We start from the raw sequence: 19587 nt of genomic DNA, 5'->3' as shown, positions 1-19587 counted from the left end.
GGCTTAGCTCTCCATCATGTCAGCCATCCATGTTTGGGGACTCTCTGGGCCTTTCCATCTGCTGCCCAGGGAGAAGAGGGGCATGCTGGTAGCCACTGGCCATTAACTGTTCACTGCAGGTGTGAAGTGCTTTGCTTTCTTCTTGGCATTCCTGCCCCAAGTAGGAGAGCTGGAAGGGAATGTGATCAGGGCTGAGAGGGGTCTGCGCATAGAGGTGGCTCAGGTGCCTAGGCTTGTTGGAGAGTGAGGGGTGGGAGAATGCATTTGTTTGGCCTTTGAAAGGTAAGACAGGAACTTGTCAGCTTGAAAAATGAAAAGGACATACCAGACAGAGGAAAGAGCTTCTGCAAGGCCAAGAGGCTGGCTTCTCTGGTCTCTGCCTCATCCCTCTAGAACTTCCTGCTCAGACCAGTGACTCAGGTAAGGTCCTCCCAACCTACAGATGAGATGGAAGGGATCCTAAACTCACTTGTTTATTTATTCAGCTCCATGGGTGCTGTCTCTTTGTCTGTGGAGTGCTAGAGGAGGCATGTGAAGGGGAAGAAAGGGAGGAAGAGATGTGTGATGTGAAGTAGACTGGGTGGAGCTTGGAGGGACAGTGTGAGCTCCAAGGGATTGTGTCTGCTGGTCCCACCTCTCATAGTCTCCTTGATCTCCTAGGCATTGTGACCTCAGGGCCTTTGCCCCTGTGGCCTTTTGTTCTGACTTGCAGTGCTGTCACCACTGATAGTCATATAACCAATGCACTCCCCCCCTTTTCACTCCCCCCCCCTCGGTCTTCCCTCAAGTGTCCCCTTCTTGATGAAGCCTTCCTCATTACCCTTAGCAAATAATTTTCCCCATGGCACAGTTACCTTCTAACACTTTGTACAATTTGCTGATTTATGTCTTTTCTTATTGGCTGCTTCCCTTCGGTGCACATTTCTCCATCTCCCCGCCCCCGCCACCCCCTCTCCCCCAAATAAGCTACCGAGGGCAAAAAAAATTTAATGTCTGCAGTGGCAGGTTTCTAGCTTTGGAACACAGTAGGCGCCCAATAAATGTTGAAATATGAGTGAAAATTCAACCTTGGGCAAACTACAGACTTCTTATAGATTAGGGATGAAGCCACACTGGAGTTACTGGGAGGCCTGCTGTCCCGCGGTAGCCGCCCCCCTACACCTCTAGGTGGTCCCTCATCTGGGCGCGGGGCGGCGCCAAGGTGCAGACGGCTAAGTCCGGGACCGCAATTTCCGGCCTTTTGTGTTCTCACAGGCCCCAGTCTCCAGCCCCTGATTGGTGGTCACTGCGGAGGGGCGGGGCGGGGCGGTACGGGTAGAAAGGGGCGGGGTTGGTCCTTGTGGGCGTGGCGCCGGGTGTGTGGGGGGGCGTTGAGGTTGTGGTCTGCGCGCGCAGCTCCTGATTAAGGAGGCTGCGCGGGTGGGCGCTGCTGGAGAGAGGCGGGGCTTCTGGAACAGCCATCCCGCGCGAGTTTGGGGGGGGGGGGGGGTGGGCGGTGAGGTTGTGACTGTACCTTGATGGTGGCCCACCGAACAAAGGATGCCTCGTGCCCTGGGCTCCCTGTCTGTTTTTCTTGGTCTTGTAGGGGCGTTAGCGGCCCGCTAAGGGCAGCGCCCCAGTTCTCATTATGAGGTCGGCGGGATGCCAGCCTGACCCTGACAGCCTTTCAGCTATTTGCCTGGCTGGCTCCCCTCCCCCTCCTTCCCACCACAGGATCTTTGCACATCATTCTTCTTTCCTGGACACCGTTTTTCTCCCCCTCAAGACAGAGTCTTGCTGTATGTGTAGCCCTGGCAAGCCTTGTCCTCATGATCCTCTTCCTGAGTGTTGGGATTACAGGCATGTGCTGCCTACCTGCTAGGCTCTTGAACACTGTGTGTGTGTGTGTGTGTGTGTGTGTGTGTGTGTGTGTGTGTGTGTCCTGGGGCTTGAACTCAGGGTTTGGGCTCTGTCCCTTGAGCCACAGATCAGCATCTGGCTTTTTTGGTGGTTAATTGAAGACGTCTTGTGGACTTTTTTGATGGGCTGGCTTTTTGAACCACAATCGGCATATCTCATCCTCCTGAGTAGCTAAGATTACAGGGGTGAGTCACCAGCACCCAGCTCTTGAACACTCTTAAGTCCCTTTATCTGGCCATCCCTTATCCCTCTTCAGGAAGCTTTCTCCTCTGAATGGCACTTATCTATTCACTTTTGTCTATATTTGCACATCCAACTCCTGTAGCAGACCTTGTGCCATTGGGGTAGGACCCATCTTCCTGATATATAGTAGGTGCTTGACTTATATTGCTAAACAGGCCATTTAGCAGGCTGCCTGAGACTTCTTTTGGTGAGTGGTTGCCTGGTGTTGGACTTGGGAGGGCGGGAGACAGATATACATTTACACCTAGACACAGAGGGATTGTCTCCACCACCAGGGTGTGGTGTGAGCATCTGGCCTGCACCCTAGCCAAAAGACCTGGCTTGGTATGTGCACTTTGTGAATGGCCCACTGTACTGGCCAAGAGGAACACATAATCCCAGAAACAGACAGAGAACTTGGCGTAAGGACTTCTCAGTGCCCGTTGGGCCAGATCCGGGAGGCCCAGGCTTCTTGAGTGCCTTTGTGCCATATCACTTATGCCTGGTCCTGGCTTGATGGGGTGGGAGCAGGGTGACTAACCCCTGAGAAAACCAACATGGGTCTACTCAGGAATCTACCCACAAACCGAAAGGAAGCCTGTCATAAATCAGTTACCCAGTTATAAGCAGATGCCTCTTTAGGGGTTTTGGGATATATTCACTCATTGTTCCCTACCAACACCAAAGCACTAAGTGCCGCAGAACTGATGTAGTAACAGCCCAGAAGGCCAGAGCATTTCTAAGTGAGAAATTGGAGGTTGGTGGGCCATGGTAGGTGCTGGCAACCACCCTGGACTTTGCCCCATAGCCAGCTTCCTGAGTTCGTCACCTCCAATGGAAATCCAATGGACCTTGAAGGATGGGGCCTAGCCAGGCATCAGTGCCTCAAACCTATAATCCTAGCTACTTAGGAGGCTGAGATCTGAGGATTTTGATTTAATGCCAGCCTAGGCCGACACCACCAAGCGACCAAGAGACTATCTCCAACTATCCCCACTCAAAAGCCAGAAGTGGAGCTATGGCTCAAGTGAAAAAGCACCCAGTACTGCAGCACCACAAAAAGAAAGAAAGAAAGGGAGGGAGGGAGAAAGAAAGAGAGAAAAGAAAAGGAAGGAAGGAAGGAAGGAAGGAAGGAAGGAAGGAAGGAAGGAAGGAAGGAAGGAAGGAAGGAAAAAAGACAGAGCCCAGGAATCTGCTTCTTTTTTTTTTTTTTTTTTTTCCAGTCCTGGGGCTTGGGACGTACTGTCCCTGGCTTCTTTTTACTCAAGGCTAGCACTCTAACTCTTGAGCCACAGCGCCACTTCTGGCTTTATCTATATATATGTAGTGCTGTGGAATCGAACCCAGGGCTTCATGCATGCTAAGTAGGCACTGTAGGCCACATTCCCAGCCCCTCTGCTATTTTTTTTTTCAGCTGCTTGTGTTGGGTTTTGTTTTGTCTTGAGGGGTCAGGGAGTTCATCTGGTTCTGGGATTTGAACTAAGGGTCTCATACTCCCTTGGCTTGCTTGCTTAGCTGGTGTTCTAAGAGGAAAGCCACACCTCCACCCTGGCTTTTTACTGGCTAATTGGAGTCAGTTTTCTGTATTTGTCTGCCTGAGCTGGCTTTGAACCTCAGTTCTGAGATCTCAGCCTCCTTAGTAGCTAAAATTACAGCCATAAGCCACTGACACCTGGCTTGCTTGTTTGCTTGTTTAGTGTTGGTATTCAGAATTGGAAAGCTACTCTCTGAGAAATAAAATGACAGATGTTTGGGTCTCAGAATATACTGGGTCCTTCTCTAGGCTCCAGCAAGTTCCTTCTGCTACTCAGGCTCTGGGTACAGTCTTAAGTTGAGAGTAGAGGGACTCATGCTTTGGGAATTGGGAAAAGATTCTGGAACCTTTTCAGAAACTTGCGTGCATGTGTGTGCATGCATGTGTGCGTGTGTGTGTGCGTGCACTCACATGCACATCTATACACAACATTTGCATTTGATCTCAGGAAACTCTTATAGCTGGGATGGCTGGTCTGAAAAGGGGAGCCCTGTGTGGGAAAAGGCCACCATACTGACCTGAACCTTAGACCAAAAGTGTATTGTTGTACAGGCTGGCAGAAATCCATCCATAGTCAGATGGTGCAGCCTGGTGTCTGAGTCTTCATAGGGCATGTCCCTAATTCCCATTTTCACGTCCCCTCCCAACTCAGATTGGCAGCAGTGATGGAGTTGTGGAACTGATACCCATTACCATCCAGGAGCTGATGTTCTGTGTAAAGTTTGTCATTAAAGCCAGAGTAACAAAGCCCACAGCCCTTACTTGCTGATGTTTGGTTTCTGATGCTCCCAGGACCCTGAGCTTTTATCAGCAATGGTTGGAGACTGCCCCTGTGGAGTGGAAGCTCTGAGAGGGATGGGAATTTGGAATGGGGAGAGCAAGGTTTTAGAGTTTGACAGAGGAGGTGGGGAAGAAGCAGCCAGCCCTACCACCCCACACTACCTCCCTATTTTCCTTAGCCAGCCAGTGCCTTGCTGCCGGGAAGCCTCCCTGAACTTGGGACTGTGGTCCAGGCATTTCTGTTAGTGCTGCCAACCATGGTTTAGCAGGCCTGTTTGTGTACTGTCACCCCAAGAGCCCGGCGCCACCCCAGGGCTAGGCTGTGGGCCCCAGAGATAGGCCTGACCTGTAATGCAGTATAGCTTTGATGATTAGATGGATGGATGAATGAGTGGATGGATGGATGGATGGATGGATGAATGGATGGATGTGTAAGAGAATGGTAAGCAGCTGATCTCTGATCACAAGACTTTCAGCAGTTGTGTATCTGGGCAAGGGGCAAGGCTGGAGTTATAGACAAGGAATCAAGGGCCAAAGCAGGCATTGGAGCAGACTGGCAGGGTGAGTTGGCATTTCCTGTTTGCCAAGGCTGCAGTGGCCACTGCCCTAACCTGCCCGAGTTCAGCCTGGCTGAAGGACAGTAGGGCCAGACATGGAGTCTGGGCAGGACGGGGTGGCATCCATGGGGACAGAGCTCCCCACAGTGAAGCAGGTCTCTACCCAAGGCCCCATCCCCTTGAAGGGGCTGTGCTTCTGTCCCTCCCACACTGGACATGGCCTCCTCAGGGACCTTTTGTCCTAGGAGACCCTGAAAATGGTAGGTGCCTTATACCCCATAAAGCTGTCTCTCAGGGCAGCCTCTCAGTTTCTACCCATGGGTCCCCAAGCCACAAGAGAGAGAGAGCCCCAGGACCCTCCCTTGTTATCACCCTCAGCTAGCCTGGGTCACTTGTTCTTCAATGAGGCCCTGTGTCCTCAGACCACCTGCATCCTCTCAAACCCTCCACCCATGTCTTGTGGGCATTACAGCAGGTCCTTGAGGCTCCCTGTGCTGCCCTTCCCCTCCCTGGCCTCTGTCTCTCAGTTGTGGTCAGTCACCAAGGAGGGGCCCTTTGACCTGGTGTAGCCCCCCATGCCTTGGGTCTTGACCTGGGTTCCAGCCACTGTGGAGGGCCAGATAGCCTCCAGGGGTTGGGGGGGGGGCGTTGTGGGTTGTTTGATGGCCAGTACTTGGGTATGTCTTTTCCTGGCTCCCAGAGGCACTGGGCACTAGAGCCAGGGAACCTTGTGCCTATTACAGGGCCTGGTATGGGGTGCTAGGGATGCCTAACCAGTGTGAGGACTGAGAAACAAATAGATGGGCAAGACAGCTAGAAATGAGGGAGTAGGGAGTCTATGTTTATGCTCCTACCCCCCTGCCCTTGTTACCCAGTGAGGCCTGAATCTACTCTGCCTCCATCTCCTGAGAACCCACCATGTGCTAGGCTGTCCTAAGGGTGCAGGATGAAGTATGACAGGACAGACATACATCTGTGTGACATGGACACAAGCCACCTAGGGGTAGGAATAACGCAGGAAGTGGCTGGGTCAGGACAGCCTGTAGACAGCTCTGCCTGGGAGGGGCTGTGTCCAGGGCTCAGTCTTCTTGTGCAGTGAGGAGCGGGCTCCCAGCTTGGGGTGAGACTGGTCCCTGGTTATACCTGTTGTCACCTTTATTATCATGCCCACGGCCCTTGGGAGTTCGTAGCCCTCTCCTGTGTTCCCAGAAGTGTCCTGCAGAGCACTGAAGCCTGTCTGCTAGGATTGAGTGTGCTGCTGCCTCTGTTGGGAAAGCCCAGGGCAGGGCTTAAAGCAAACTGGAGACCTCCTGGGCTGAGGAGGGAGGCAGAGGCCTCTGAGGCCAGACACACCTCCTCTACAGATGAAGGCCATTATGGAAGTGAAGGAATACCATCTAGGCTGGGGAACCTAGCCTGGGCCTGGCTTGCTTTGGAGCTGGGGAGAGTCAGTGTGGCTTCCAAAGTAGAGGAGAAAGCCAGGCCCATGTGAGGGGTAGGAGAGAGCACTCCTCAGTCAGACCAGGCTCGGAGGGGTGACAGGCAGGCAGCAGGGCTGTGACGATGGACAGGAGGCCACCATCTGCCGAACAGCACAGTGCTGAGTGGCAGCCCTGCCACAGAGGAGACCTGGTTCTGTGTGAGTCCTGCTGTGGTGGCTGCTGGCCTGTTTCTATGGGGAGGACCCCCTACTCCCTACACACACAGGCGAGTGTGCACGCACGCGCACACACACACATGCATGCACACGCTTGCAGCTGAGCGGAGGGAAGTTGGGGCTTGCATTTTGCTTCCTCACGCCTGTAATCAGCCCCACACAGCCCCCGCCGCAGGCGCCCATCACAGCCGCTTCCGGACTACTTGAGATACACCTGCTCGGCTAAAAGCAGAGGCAGTAATCCATCACAACAACCGCCGGTGCTGGCGGGAGGGGCCCCGCTTGCTTTCCTCTCCCAAGGCCCAGGGAAGCGTGGGGCAACCAGAGCCTCTGCCAATCCTGGCGTCCTTGGGCTCAGGGGCCTTGCCCCACCAGGCCTCGGTTTCCCCATCTTGTCAGAGGTACCATGGATGAGCTCCCAGCTCCTGCCTCTAAGCCTCCTCCCTCACCCCCACTCCATCTCTTCCTTTCCAGAGACATTATAAATCAAACAGCTTAGAACGTAAGGCATCAAAAATTCTGAAACCTTCATCTATTATTAACGCTGACAGTAAATTCCCCCTCCGAGCGTTTTACATAGCAACTGTTACCAAGACTCGTGGTGGAGCTGCGCTCCAGCCACCACATCCCGGCAGCTCCAGGCGGATGGCAGGCCTGTTGCCCAACCTTACTGGCCAGGCCACCACCTGGGCACCTGCCAGGCTGTCTCTCTCTGGGGATAGTTGGGAAACGGCTGGCTTCGTGCTGAAAGGGGTCCTGGCTACATTTGCTGAGCCCTGTGGGAGGATGCTGACAGACCCAGGTTCCAGGCAAGAAAGGAGAGGCCCTGGAGCCTCCATGCCCTCTCAGGGCAGTGCTATGGGCAGGGATGGGATCCTGGAGCCTCCTCTGGTGAGAGGAGGCTTGTGAGACTGAGGACAGAAAAAGGCTTTGTAAACTGTAAAGGGCTGTGCACATGTTGTTTACCATCTCACCCACCTGTCAGCTAGACATTCCCGAGTGCCTGTTTGTCTGCAGGCAATATCTGGGCACTGGGGGATTTAGAACAAAGACAAAAAAGCCTAGCCCCTGTGGTGTCCGGTTTGTATAAGAGACCAACCGGAGACATGTCAACCCCTAATTGTAGTGGAGTGCCATAATCAATGTGCTCACCAGGAACCCCCATGAGGAGGAAGGAAGGGGAGAGTCTCCACAGGGGGCTGATGTCGGGGCCAGGTTTTGGAAAACAAATAAGGGAGGATGTTCTGAACAGAAGGGCCAGTGTGTGCAAAGGCCCAGGGGCAGGAAGCAGCTCAGCACACTGATGGGTTGCAGGCTGACCTGTTTCGGTAGAGAGGGAACTGGAAGAAGGCAGAGAGGTACAAGAGTGCAAGAGTTTGAATACAAAAGCCAGAGACATTCGTTTGAGGGCACCAGAAGACCATGGGAGGTTGCATACAGGGGAGGCGCAAGGTCAGTTTGAGAAGACACATCCACATGGTTTACGCCTCTAAATGCAATGCCAAGGGACCCCAGTCGGGGGCAGTTAAGGCACAAATGCTATATTATTGTTATCATCATCGCCTCCTTTGTACAGATGAGGTAACAGTCGTGCAGAGATAAGAATGCCTACTGAGGCGCTGTTTTTAGGCACTTGCCCCGTGTTGGGCAGAGAAGTACAACCTGTGGTCTTGGGGCTGGCAAGGAGCCAGTGGGCAGTGGCTCTCCACAGCTCCAGAGGATGAGACACAAACTGACAGAGGTGTCTGTCCACTGGCAGACCTTGCCCAGAGGTGAATAAGTTAGCAAACTAAGCCCTTAGAAAAGAAGACTTCCCTGGGGCCAAGAGTTTGGCCTAGTGGTAGAGTGCTTGCCTAGCATGCATGAAGCCCTGGGTTCGATTCCTCAGTACCACATACACAGAAAAGCCAGAAGTGGCGCTGTGGCTCAAGTGGTAGAGTGCTAGCTCTTGAACAAAAAGAGCTCAAGGACAATGCCCAGGCCCTGAGTTCAAGCCCCAGGACTAGCAGGAAAAAAAAGAAAAGAAAAGAAGACTTCCCTTACCATCCCTTCAAAACCAGGCCACACTAGGGGCCTGGCCCTGCCCCTTCAGAAGTGGGAGTGGGGGTGTGTTTTAACAGCAGTGTCATGTTCTTCCTGCTATACCCTGAGGGACCTGCATTTCTCCCTTGACTCATTGGGGGACATCCCTATGTCCTTGTATGTTTCAGAGTAAGGGATGCCAACAGCCATGTGACCCAGCTGACCCAGAATACTTAGTGCTCCTTTCGGAGAGCTCAGGCAGGTCTATCTGGCCAGCTTCATGCCCTACACTGAGCACAGAGACTGGTGCCCTGGTGCCCATTCTGAAGGTGAGCAAGCAGAAATTGGACAGTCATTTGGGGTCTGGGTTAGAACAGAGCAAAGAGCTTTAGGACATTCGAGGGTGGAGGGGAGTGAGACATCCAGGGAGGGCTTCCTGGAGGAGGCATCCATGGAATATCAAATCAGGTGGATGAGTGTGTTCTTGTTGATACTACTCCCCAAAGCCAAATCGGCTAATGGCTATCAGAGCCCTGTGCTGGGTGGCAATCTGTCTCTGCTATGTTGGAGGGCCTCCAGGAGGGGCAGACAAGTGACTAATTGTGGTTGTGTGCTCAGTGTGCTCCTGGTAGATGGGGAGGAGCTGGGGACCTGGAATGGACTTGACTTCAGGATCTGAGCCACCTCACCATTTCATCAGCCATTTCAGAGATCTATAGAGTAGTGGGTTCGGCCAGTGTCCCTCTGCCTTCTGGGGAACTCCTGGGTCCAAGGTTGATATCTACTCAACTCCCTGCCTTGGGTTTTTCTCCTTAAAAAGGGTTTCATGTGCCTAGTACTGAGGGACAGACAGAGACCTGCCGTGTGGCCTGGGCCTCCTGTTCCTCAGCCTACTACATGGTGACCCAAGCCCTCTCTGGGACTGCCTGAGGCTGGTATTCACTGTCCACATTCCAGAGCTCTGGGCTTATGTTTCCACTCACAGAAAGCACTCATCTGCCCTGGGCCAGAGAGATGCCAGGGAGAAGTTCTTAGTTCTTGGCCAAAGAATTTGGGAGGGCTAGAGGTGTGGCTCAAGTGGTAAAGCACCAGCCTACCAACAGATTTTGTGTGTATGTATGTGTGTCTGTACTGGGGCTTGAACTCAAGGCCCTGTCCCTTAGCTTTTTTGTTCAGAGGTAGTACTCTCCCATTTGAGCTACAGCTCCACTTCTGGCTTTTGTGTGTGTGTGTGTGTGGTTTATTAGAGATACGTTTCTCATGGACTTTGCTGCCCAGCCTGGCTTTGAACCATGATCTTCAGATCTCAACTTCCTAAGTAGCTGGGATTACAAGTGTAAGCCTCTAGCACCCAGCTTAGAAAAGGATTTAAGGGGGAAATAGTTGGGCATAGGGATGGCAGTAGAGGGTCAGGAGGGAAGCTTAGTAGATGTCCACCTTGCCAGTATGCCAGGGACCTCCTAGAACCTCCTAGAACTGCAGTCTTGGCAATAGGCATCTCATCACAGTGGAACTGCCTGTGCATTAGACTCAGACAGTTTGGGTTCTGTTTCAGCTCCTCCACTTCCTGGCTATGTGACCTTGAACTGGTTCCTCATACTCTCTGTGTTCTAGGTCCTCACCTCCACGTTGAGGGCAATGATTATACAATGTCAGCTTGAGGATTGGACCATTTGTGCAACTCAGCAACTGACAACTGAATGCTATTCTTGTCCTTCCCACTGGTGTGCAGGGCGCTGGGGGTGACAGATCCCTTGTGATCTCTTAGGTTCCTGACCCATGTGCAGCCACCTTACCTTCCCATTCACCACCCAATATATTCTTTTTTTTTTTTCCTTTTTGGCCAGTCCTGGGGCTTGGACTCAGGGCCTGAGCACTGTCCCTGACATCATTTTGCTCAAGGCTAGCACTCTACCTCTTGAACAACAGCGCCACTTGCCGGCTTTTCCATATATGTGGTGGTGAGGAATCGAACCCAGAGCTTCATGCATGCAAGGCAAGCACTCTACCACTAAGCCATATTCCCAGCCCACCCAATATATTCTTTCTCCTCCCCCCCCACCCCCGTGGCACTATTAAAATTTGAACTGGGGTTTACACTTGTGCAGCATGCTTGGCTAGTGTTCTACTACTTGAGTCAGGCCTCCAGCCAGCCTGGCTTTTTGCTGATTAATTGGAGATAGACTTTTCTGCCTATGCTGACTTGGAACCTGGATCTCAGATCTCAGTCGCCTAAGTAGCTAAGATTACAGCCATGCATGAGCTACTGGTGCTCGGCTAGCATTCTCTTTTTCTGAGTGTGTGCTGTGTGCCAGTAACGGGCTATACTGGGATAGAGCCAAGAGCTGAGACCACTGGGAGACCACTGCTACAAACTGAGATCCTCACAGTGTCCAGGGCCATAGGAAATGAGGATGGCAAGGAATCTAGGACGGGCATCTGCTGGAAAATCATGGTGAGATTGGAAGGAGGTGACCCTTGTGTAGAGGTGACCCCTGGGTAGATGTAATAAGCCCATTAGCATTTTGCCAGGAAAATGCTGGGGGGGGGGGGTGGTGTCAGGTAATCCCAGGACCATGGCCCCAGCATGTACAGAGGTTGGAGGTCTGAGGAGCTTCTTGGAGGTTTGTGCATCAGATGTGAAGCCAGGAGCTAGGAAGGTACGTGGGAGCAGCCTGTGGATGCCAGGCTAGGGAGTCAGGGACCAGCGCCCACAAGGTGAGAAGTTGGGGGATGAGCTGAGAGGGATTGAGAACTCAGGTGGAGCTGTCAAGAGAGAAGAGAGCCCAGGGCCCTGTGGCCAGAGCCAGGAATTCTTCAGCCTGAGGGCTGCCTAGAGACAGCCATAGACTGCTGTGTATGTACGCTGCTCTCAGAGCCACCATCCCGTTGGGGCAAATGAGAACCAAGTAAATAAATAAATACCCTCAAACAGTAGATTTGAGAGAGCAATGGACTACAGCAGTGTGGTTTCTTCAGGGGGTAGCCAGGGAGGGCTTCTGGAAGAGGAGGCGGCTTTTAGGTGATGAGAAGATCCAGGAGCAGGGGCCCAGGCAGAGGGAACAGTGTGTACAAGGGCCTGGTGTGTCTGAGGAGCCAGAGTGGCCGCATCATGAAGAGAAGGGTAAGATGTTCTCTCCTCTCCCCAGCAGAAAGGGAGCTGCCAGCATAACTTTCCTATTTGACTTTGAGCAAGGGGCTCACTCTCTCTGAGCTTCTGAGCAATGAGGCCCAGAGGAAAATGGTACACTTGCGTGGAACTCCCCCAGCTGGGACCAACAAGGGTTTGCCCTAACCAGCTGTGCTCCATGGCAGGGTTTTGGTGGAAAGGACAGTTGGGGAACCGATGCAGCAGAACAAGAGCCCCAGAACATCCTGGGGACTCATGCCACTTCATTCCTTGATGTGCCCTAGATTTTCTCCCTACCTTCACCCCCTCCCAGCTAGAAGCCATAGGCTCCTGCCCGGCTGGCTGGATGACTAGTGGCTGGGACTGGCCACGTGGAAACCCTTCTGCTCCTGCTCCTGGAGGTTCCCACTTCTGAATATGTAGCTGGGATTCCAAGGGCCATGCTGAGACAGGATCATTTGTCACTCAGGCTCCATCTGAAGCCTTTTGGGGCGGGTTGGGGGGGGTGGGATGTTCTTTCCCTGTGATTCCAACTCCCATGATCCAAAACAGGCTGATCTGAGGAAAATGCTCTGATCCTTCCCTGCTTCCCCTGAGTCAGTAGGAGGCCTCCCTTGAGAGAGAAGAACCCCTTAGAAACCCAGGGAGGGAGGAGGGGTCCAAGCTGTGCTGCACTTTCTGAGCATGGTGGCCTGCAGAGCTGCGGAAGTGTGGAGGAAACTGGAGACTGAGGGGAGGGATCAGGAAGCAGCGCTGATGTACACGCATGCGGCCTGCCCCCCCCCCCCCAAAGCACACAGAGGCTTTGTGGTAAAGAGTGAGGGCTGCCTCTGAAGTCAAGGGCCTGGGCCCTTGCTGTGCTATTGAGCTCTAATGTGACTGCTGTCCTCAAGGAACCTCAGCAGGAGAAGTGAGATGGGGTAGGGGAAAGGAAAGGATGATGGGTGCTGAGGCATCAGAATCAATGCTGCTCAGAGATGCTGTGAGATCCCAGCCAGTCTAGAGCAGCAGATCCATGGAGTTCACAGCCAGAATATTCCTGTTCAAAGCCAGAGAAATCATCAAGATCAGGCCCCCAAGAGCTTAGAAAGCCAGGTGTACTAGTCAGGAAGTGCTTGGTGTTCTACATAACAGACAACCCCAAGTGCCAGCTCTTTCATACAGGCTTTATCCCTCAGGCATGCTGGGTGTCAGCACGGGACTGGACTGGATGGGACTGGAAGACTGACTGCTCACTGATGTCACCCAAGGCCTGGGCGGGCAGATGGAACAGTGGCCATCTGAAGTGTCTGCCTGTGACAGGCAGGCGTATAAATGTCTAGAGAGCTTCCTCCCTAAAACTGCCCAGTCATCTGCACAAATGCCAGTCACCAAAGCAGCCTACTTGGTCATGTCCAGCTATTGGCTGCCATTGGTTGAGAAGAACAGGAAATATTTGGGGGTGGGCCGTCCAACTGAGCTGATTCCATTCTTACCCTGAGCTAAGCTAGGAGTTAGTAGAGGAGCCTGGGCCCGCCTGTGTTTTCATTTTTGAAGAGAGAGCGTGCTGGAGATTAAACCAGGAACCTCACACATGCTTTGTTACTCGGCCAAACCCCTAGCGGATTTTACTTTAAGGGTTTTTTGTTTGTTTGTTTTTTGCCATGCCTGGGGCTTGAACTCAGGACCCGGACACTGTCTCTGAGTTTTTTTGTTAAAGGCTAGTGCTCTGCCACTTGAACCATAGCTTCTCCTGGCTTTTTTTTTTTTTTTTTTTGGTGGTTAATTGGAGATAAGAGTCTCATGGACTTTCTTGCCCAGGCTGGCTTGGAACCACGATCCTCAGATCTCAGCCTCCTGAGTAGCTGGGATTATAGGCATGAGCTACTGGTACCCAGCCAGTTTTACTTTTTAACTCCCCGCCCCCCCCCCCCAACCCGCGCATATACTGAGATTTTAATTCAGGCCCTAACATTTGCTCTGCTGTTGAGCTGTCCCTCGATGAGTCATACCTCCAGTCCAGCTTTTTTCTGGAATCTCATGGACTGCTCTGCCCAGACTAGCTTTGAATTGTGATCCTCTAAATCTCACCCTCTTGGGTAGCTGTTGTTGTGTTGTTGTTTTTTAAGTCAGGATCTCACTATGTAGCCCACGTTGGCTTCAGAATTATTCACCTGCCTCCTCCTCCCAAGTGCTGAGATTACAAGCAGGTATCACCATGCCCAGCAGTCTTTGCCCTTTATAAGTTAATTATCTCAGGTATTTGTTTAGTAACAGAAAGCTAACATAGCATGCATATGTAATATCCCCTCTTTCATCCCAGGGAAAAAAAAAATCCCAGGACCTCGAGCTGATGCTTGAAACCATAGATAGCACTGAATCCTAAACATACTATTACTTTTACTATGCATTCATACCTATGATAATCTTTTATTTTTATTTTTTTGTGTCAGTCCTAGGGTTTAAACTCTGGGCCTGAGCACTGTTCCTGAGCAATTTTGCTCAAGGCTAGCACTCTGCCATTCCATCCACAGCTCTACTTCTGCCTTTTTTGGTGGTTAATTGGAGATGAAAGTCTCACAGACTTTCTTGCCCAGGCTGGCTTCAAACCACAATCTTCAGATCTCAGCCTTCTGAGTATCAGCTAGGATTATAGGCATGAGCCTGGCTACTTGTGATAATCTTTAATGAAGAAATTGAACACAGTAAGAGATGACAATTGTAACAATATACTGTAGTAAAAGCTATTTAAAAGTCTATGAATTGTTTGTTTCTGAAATTTTAGTATTTTCTGACCACAGTTGATGCAAAGGTGCAAAATCACAGAAAGTGAATCTGTGAATCCCAGGAGACAACTGTACTGCAGTGTGTGTATTCCTTCTCCCTCTGACATACATTTGGGTGGTTTACAGGCTGAGGGTCTTATGAATGTTCTAGAATGTGGTTTGTTGCCCTAGTGATGAGTGGCATTCCAGTCTGATGTCTGCATGGAATGGAATTGCTGTGGTGCCCTGAATACAAGGGGGAGACTGAGGCAGTGATTCCAGAAGATGGGGAAGGACAGACAGATGGCCTCCTCTGCTCAGCATCCATGGCAGGTGCTGGTGGCTCATACCTATAATCCTAGCTACTCAGGAGGCTGAGAACCAAGAATCAAGGTTCAGAGCCAGCCAGGGCAGACGAATCCAAAACTGTTACCTTCAATTAACAAAAAGTTGGAACTGGAGACATGGCTCAAGTGATAGAGTGCCAGCTGTGAGTGAAAAAGCCAAGCAAGAACATGAGGTCCTAAGTTGGTCTTAAATACCAGCAGAGAGAGAGAGAGAGAGAGAGAGAGAGAGAGAGAGAGAGAGAGAGAGAGAGAGAGAGAGAGAGAGAGAGAGAGAATATTCAGGGATGGGTGAGAATGCTGAAAGGGGTGACATTGATCAAGATACATTGTATTCATAAACTGCTTTGTTAAATAGCAACTCCTTTGTATAACTGCTTAAAGATAATTTTTTAATATGAAAAAATAAAAAGAATCCAGAAGCATCCCCAGTACAGTGTCATCTTCCACAGGACTTGGGGGTGGGGGCCACGCCTCATACACAGATGAAAACCACCTATATTCTCAAAAATCCCATAAAGCAAGGCGGAGTGTTCATCCCCAAATGGAAACATGTAGGCCTTATTATGAGTCATGGGGTGACGTTCTAGCACCTTCTAGCACACAGGCAAGAGTAATTGTGTAATACTTGAATGTGTATATTCTGGGTTCCTGTGTGAGGAACACCCCAGTCACCCATCAGACGCGTGGAAGATGAGGTCATCCAGGGCAGCTTCTGGCCAGGGAGCCTGGGTAACTCTGTGCCCTGCTCCTAGGGACAGAGGACAAAGGATCCAGATCCTTTACTCACTCACAGGGTGCTGACATGTACCCCATCATTCTATTTTCTTTTTTGGAGTGCCAGTACTGGGCTTGGACTCAGGACCTGGGTGCTGCTGTCCCTTAGCTTTTTTGCTCAAAGCTTGGCTCTGGACCATTAGAGCCACACCTCTACTTCTGGCTTTTCTGATAGTCAATTGGAGATGATGCTGGCTTTGAACCATGATCCTCAGCTGTCAACCTCCTGAATAGCTTGAATTAGAGGCATGAACCTAGAACTCAGCGGAAATGATGGGGTATTGTGCTCTGGCTGTTAGAGGCCTAGTTAGGACTACCCATGGGAGGTGACAGTTGCTCGTGCTGTTGCCTATGAACTTGGGCTTCCTTACCGGGAAGTGGCTTGGAGACACTCAGATGGCATCTACTTATCAGGTCCGACTCCCCGAGAATTTTCCCAGGGACACACCAAGTTACTGCTCATGGGCAGTAGTAGGGTCCTGCCAAGGATTGGTTGGGTTTTATTTTAAGCAATTAAGCAATTTTAAGTCAGGCTAGGTAGCACATACCTGTAATGCCAGCGCTTGGAGGATAAAGCTAGAGGATTCCAAGTTCCAGGCCAGCCTGGACTACAGAAGAAGGGAGGGAGGGAGGGACAGGAGAGAGGAACGGAGGGAAAATGGGGCCCTAGGGGTGTATCTCAGTGTAGAATGCTTGCCTAGCACACACAAAGCCCTCGGTTTGATCCTCAGCATAGGAAAATGTTTCAGCTGTCCTCCCCCAGCCTTGGTCTGGGTGACCCAGACACATGGTGGTCCCTAGACCCTCACTCCTGCAGCAGTGTGCCAGGTTCTGACAGGCTGGTGTTGTCTGGGGAAGTGGCAGGGTTGCTGGAAGAAATGCATCTTTGTTGCAGACACATGCGGGGCTCTTTATGTAAATTGTTTCAGTGCCTAACAGGAAGAAGAAAAATGAGGCTTTGATGCAAGCTGCTGCCTCCCAGCCAGGCATGATGTCACTCAAATGCCTTGGTGACCTGCTTCTATTAAGGAGCTGTCACTTCTCTCAGGCCAAGGGAGGGGGGGTTGCTCTTCAGCCAGGGGGTGGCCCAGAGCTGTGTGCAGAAAGCAAGTGTGAACATGGCAGGGGAGGGGGGAGTATGCTGGGGACCTCGATCTAGTGCAATCTGCAGTGCACTGAAGGAGCTCCTAATGGTCTCCTTCAATTACTGTGCCTTGTGCCAGGGTCACTGTCCATCCTGGTAGGGTCAGGATAACGGGAAGAAAGAGGGAGTTGGCGACCAGTAAGGGGTGCAGTGACCTACTGGGAGGGAGGGTCCTCCACACAGTGGGATGCCCCTCCTTATACACCAAGTCCCAGTCCAGGATCAGGAAGGAAGGACAGGGTGCCCCAAGACTCCCTGCCCCAGGAAGCCCATTCAGCTTTCCCAGGGGCCCCAGCCAGTGCAGAACAGTCACTTCCCTCAGCAAGCCAGGTACAAACACCCCATGGAGGGGAACACAGGCTCCTCAGGTCCTGAGGAATCTTCTGGATTCTCAACAAAGAAGGGAAGAGAGGCCGGACCACTGCAGACCCCAAACTGCTTCATTGTGCTCTGGGTCTTGGAAAACGTGTAATCTCCACACGGTATCTATGGCAACTCTCTATTAACCAGAATTTGGTTCCAACTCCTGTCCCCATTGATTCTAGAAAACTTGGTTTGTGCTGTTAGTCTTCTAAAAACAACAACAACAAAAAAAAAGCACCAGAGAGAGGAAATATAAGCCACGTCTAGCCTCCCTGAGAGAAGATACTGATATTAGTGAGGTGTGCATTGGTTTCATAAAATTGGGATTGTGTTGGGTGTCTGCTTTTGCACTCTGCCTTTTACGTTGTGTGTCAGATCTTTGGAAATAGGGCTCCTAGAGGCTGGGGTTTGGAGGGCCTGCTGTGCTGTGTGATTTGGTGAGAGAGCATCAGTTGCTTCCACTGAGCCCCGGTTTCTACCTTTGTGTCAGAAGGTGGTTTGTTGGGCTCCATCTAAGGGCGTCCACATGCCTCTTGCCATGGTCACCTCTATTCCAGCTTTGCTTCCAGTGGAAGAACCTGGTGATGTGTGTGTGTCAGGGTGGGCGTGGGGGCCTGCCCTTTCACAGAGCATGTGGTTATGTCGGGGTGCTAAGGACCTGGCTGACTCCTGCCACCAGCATTTTCTTCCTATCCTGTGATGGTTGGTAACAAGAGTCTTCCCTCTCTGTGCCACTGTCTCCTAGGCTGCCAGCCTGGGTGATTCTCATCTGCTGACTTGCTACATGAGATTGTTTGGCACTTGGTCAGTGTGCAGTGAAGAGGAGTTAATGCTACTGTCCAGAATGCTGGTGCCTGGGCCCCTGGCCCTGTTGGTCACAGGTGTGATGTAAACATTAGTTCCTGGTCCTGCCATACCGTTCAGTAGAATGCCCAGGACCTGGGGACACTGCCAGGGAAAGGCAGCTGTGTCTGTGACTTCCTCTCAGCCAGGGCTGTCTTCCTGGGCTACAATCTGGGACCCACATTCAGAAATCCTTTGTGCTGTGTACAGGCTCTGTCTTCCCTGTTCTGAGATATTGAATAGCGGACTCTATGTTTTCATTTTTCACTGGGCCCCCACATTATGAAGCTTTCTCTGTTCTTGACAGTAAGGATTCCTGGAAATAGCCCTGACCTCATGCATAGGTGGACCCCTATTCAGAGGAGAACAGCACCCTGGCAAGCCTAGGTGCTGGGCCGCAGTCACACACCAGTCATGTGGGGGCTGCTGGGCAGAGTGGCCACCTAGCTATAGTCAGACACCTTAGGGAATCATCTAGGGGTTGAATCAATTGAAACCAGGCTCATGTGAGGAAAACAAGACATACACATAGTGGGGGAGGGTGGCTGCATTGTGTCCAGATGTTCCTAATAGGCTGCTGGGCTGTGCCCAGTCAGGGGGAGGCAGAGCTGGACATCCCAGCACCCACTATGAATGGCAGTCGGGAATGGGGCAGAGAACGGCAGGCCCAAGTCACTTGGTATTCAGAGGCCCAGTAATGGTGCCAAATGGTTCTAGGGGCACAGTGTAGCTAAAGGGCTTCAAGAGCAGCATGCAGAGGGCGGCATATGGGTCACATCCTTCCTGTGTACAGGGAAGGGTGTCCAGGCAAGAGGGGCTGCAGCTGCTCACAGAGATAGCTTGGCAGAAAGGGAAAGGATTAAAGACAGCCATAACAAATAGATCCCAAGCCAGGTTCTGATGGCTTACACCTCTAATCCCGACTACTCAGGAGGCTGAGATCTAAGGATCATAGTTTGAAGCCATGAAGAATAGGACCCAGCAAAAAGTCCGTGCGAGTCTTTTGTTGTTGGTAATCCCTGGGCACTGTCTCTGAGCAAGGCTAGCACCCTACCACTTTGAGCCTCAGCACGGCTTCTGGTTTTCTGGTGGTTAATTGGAGATAAGCATCTCACAGGAACTTTTCTGCCTGGGGTGGCTTCAAACCAAGATCCTCAGATTTCAGTCTCCTGAGTAGCTAGGATAACAGGCGTGATCCTCGGGCACCAGGCTTTTTATCTCCAATTAACCACCAAAAATCTAGAAATGAGACTGTGGGTCAAGCAGTAGAGTACTAGCCTTGAGTGAAAAAGCCAAGTGAGAGCACAAGGCCCTGAGTTCAAGTCCCATACTGGCAAAGAAAGAAGGAGGGAGAGACAGACAGACAGAAATGGCCCCTTCTCTATCTACACAGAAAAGAGAGGGTTTTGCTGCCACCATGTAATCTCCCCGGGCTACCACAGGGTTAAGGCGCTGGGCCCCCCTAATGGACATGGTCAGATAGTTATCTTCCCAGAAGGGGAGTGAGACAAAGAATGTGTTTGCCTTTTAAACATCCTACATGTTGTGTTTTGTTTTGTTTTGTTGGTGGG

The 19587-nt window shown here is 51.6% G+C and overlaps 1 protein-coding gene across 3 annotated transcripts in view; it reads left to right on the top strand.

Annotated features, from left to right (window-relative positions):
* Rai1 (retinoic acid induced 1) overlaps positions 1–19587 on the top strand; it is a 123655-nt gene that overhangs the window by 67465 nt on the left and 36603 nt on the right. Inside the window, exon 3 of one of the 3 annotated variants that reach the window (XM_048366156.1) lies at positions 8860–9000. The exons of the other annotated variants lie outside the window; for them this stretch is intronic. The gene's annotated coding sequence lies outside the window, so the exon portion shown is untranslated. The remainder of the gene's footprint in view (positions 1–8859; positions 9001–19587) is intronic. 3 annotated transcript variants of the gene reach the window in all.

The sequence above is a fragment of the Perognathus longimembris genome, chromosome 17, assembly GCF_023159225.1.
Source record: "Perognathus longimembris pacificus isolate PPM17 chromosome 17, ASM2315922v1, whole genome shotgun sequence".
Taxonomy (NCBI): Eukaryota; Metazoa; Chordata; class Mammalia; order Rodentia; family Heteromyidae; genus Perognathus; species Perognathus longimembris.
This window is presented reverse-complemented; position numbering and strand designations above follow the sequence as displayed.